This window comes from Salvia splendens, chromosome 10 (assembly GCF_004379255.2).
Source record: "Salvia splendens isolate huo1 chromosome 10, SspV2, whole genome shotgun sequence".
Classification (NCBI taxonomy): Eukaryota; Viridiplantae; Streptophyta; class Magnoliopsida; order Lamiales; family Lamiaceae; genus Salvia; species Salvia splendens.
In genome coordinates, this window is record NC_056041.1 from 29,190,268 (window position 1) to 29,193,420 (window position 3,153).

The following is a 3,153-nucleotide window of genomic DNA, read 5'->3' on the forward strand; positions in this document are numbered from 1 at the left end:
CTTTGGTGCAGCAAGTAAAGTGGGATAAGATCCCGTCCTACTGTGGAGAATGCAAACATGTCGGTCACAAGAGTGAAGTTTGTTACGCTTCTGGGAAGGCGGATCGACCTCCAAAACGAAATTACAACTTAGCAACACCAAAACAACCACAACACGGAGGAATAGGAGCTAAGAAGAACAATACTGATCCGAGGCACACCGATAATAACATGGAATGGAAACAACAAGGGAAACACAAGGGAAAGGAAGGAAACATCCGGATGAACCCGAGAGCCAATATGTACTCGGGGGCGGAGTGGTCGGGGCCGGACTTTTTGGGTGATATGCAAGGTGCCGGGAGTAAGGACATGATCATCATCCATGAGGAGCATACCACCTCTTCACCTAAGGGGGTGCTCGCTAAATTCCCCTCTTCTGGAAATGGGCGCGGGGGTACGCCAAGAGGAGCGGATATGGCGCGGCGAGAAGTGAACCCGACTTCGGGGGCCCATGTGCAACCGAAAGGCTTCTTTAAACCCTTCGACCTAAAGAAAACCGAGGCACAAGGGCCATCAAGTCACTTGAGTACTAACCGATATTTCACCCTCATGGCTCAAGAGAACTTCGTGGAAAATGATATGGAAGACGAGGAAAATTGGGATGATACCATCTCCCATAATGAAATCGATGAGGGCGCCAATCCCGCCTCTTTGGAGGCCGCGGCATCTCATGGGGAGAAGGACCTTCAAATCATTGAATTCCAAGGAGGAGGGACAGCCCCGCCGGGTACGAACTCCTCTTGTTAATCATGTCGTTAAATTTTCTATTTTGGAACGTTAGGGGAATCGCGAATGCGTCAACCCAAAACGTCCTAAAAAGACTAATTAAATCTCATAATATTTGTTTTCTTGCAATAATGGAGCCGCTTACCTCTCCTAATCCGGACAAATTCTCGAAAGTGTTGGGGCTGTCCTACATGGGGGCGAACACCAATGGGAAAATTTGGATTTTTGTGGAGGAAGGGATGGATTTTGATGTGATGGATGACACGGACCAGCTGCTACATGGGAGGCTCACTTGTCCCCGGATCTCAACCCCTATTATGATCTCGGCCGTGTATGCTAAATGCACGAGAGGAGAGCGGCATGCCCTTTGGGAAAAGATGAGAGATATTGCCCAAGTTTCGGAGGGAACACCGTGGTTCACTGGAGGGGACTTCAACACAATCCTTTCCACTCGAGATAGGACGGGAAGCGACACAAACCGTCAGGCCGAAATGGTGGATTTCGCAGAGGCCATTGAGGATTGCAGACTAATGGACCCAGGCTATGATGGGGCTGAATTCACCTGGGCAAAGAACGGCCTCATGGAAAGGCTGGATAGGGTGTTGATTAGTGAGATGACGCCCCAATTGTTTGATGCAATAAGAGTCACTAACCTACCCCGTATTGCTTCGGACCACGGGCCTCTCCTCGTCAGATGCAGGCTACCTAATGCCCACGGGGGTGGTAGAGCCTTCCGGTTCCAAAACATGTGGGTCCGGCATGAGGGTTTTGGTGAGTTAGTGCAAGAAGATTGGATGGCTCCCACGGAGGCTGTGGGCCTCCTCAATTTGAAGATCAAGCTGGCTAGGATCAAACAAACGCTTAAAAGATGGAACAAGGAGGTTTTTGGGAATATACACGCCAGCCTCAAAACTTGTGAAGAGAACATTGCGCTGGCTCAATCGGAGTTTGAAGGTGACCCCTCGGCCCGGAATAGAACAGAGGTCAACAAACAAATTGCTGAGTACATCCTTCTCCTTAAGATGGAGGAAGATTTTTGGCGTCAGAAGGCGGCCCTCCGTTGGTTGGAAGAAGGGGATAAAAACACTAGATTTTACCAAAGTTGGGTGAAGCAGAAGAGGATTCGGCTACGTATCCACAAGATTAACGCTAATGGGCGTGAGCTTACGGATGACACGGCCATCAAAGAATCGGCGGTTGAGTTCTTTCAAAACCTCCTAGCCCCAAGCTACCCGGAGCTTGTGGATCCGGACCTCAGCCTCTTACATCCACTCCCTCCCTCGGAGCAGTTGGCGGGCCTCCCCACACCCCCGGATGCGGATGAGGTGAAACGAGCTGTCTTCGATATCTCGGCCAATAGCGCGCCCGGCCCGGATGGCTTCTCGGCATTGTTCTTCCAAGCTTGTTGGGGCATTGTGGGGCCAGACGTGGTGGAAGCGGTTAGGCAATTTTTTGGTGGGGCTTTCCTCCCCCGCAGCTTCACGGCCACGAGTATCGTACTCATCCCCAAGAAGCCTTTACCCGAGACTTGGGGAGACTATAGGCCCATTAGCTTGTGTAACGTGATCAACAAGGTGATTACTAAAGTCCTAACGAGGCGCCTTGCCCCATTCCTTCCAAGTGTTGTTGCACCGAATCAAAGCGGGTTTGTCAAAGGGAGGCTCCTCAATGACAATGTACTTCTTGCACAGGAGATGTTCCATGAGCTCCATAGAAGTACACCAGCCCCTAATGTTGCTATCAAGATTGACATGGCTAAGGCCTATGATAGGGTTCAATGGCCGTTCCTCCTAAAAGTCCTCAAGCAAATGGGCTTCCCCGAACCTTGGGTGGCGCTCATAGAAAGGTGCATCGGGACATGCTGGTTCTCGATCCTTATCAACGGGGCCCCGACGGGCTTTTTCAAATCCACTCGTGGCCTTAGACAAGGGGACCCCATTTCCCCCGCCCTCTTCGTCCTCGCTGCGGACTACCTCTCGAGATCACTCGATAAACTTATCCTCGGAGACAAAGAGATGACATACAAAGCAACCCGAGGCAGCATGGAGATCAGCCACCTCGCCTATGCGGACGACATCATCATCTTCACGCAAGCGGCCGTAAACCCCCTCCGGAGGCTACGTGCATGTCTTGAGCATTATACCGAGGTGTCCGGACAACAAATCAACCTCGGCAAGAGCAATTTCTACATCTCCGAGGCGCATGAAGGCTGGTCAAACATAATTCAAAGTGAAGGAGGTTTTTCACGAGGTACGTTCCCCTTCCTTTACCTTGGTGTCCCTATTTACCGGGGGGTGAAGCGCACGGATATGTTCATGTTTCTTCGAGAGAAAATCTCGGCTAGGATATCTGGATGGGCTCACCGACACCTTTCCTTTGGGGGGAGACT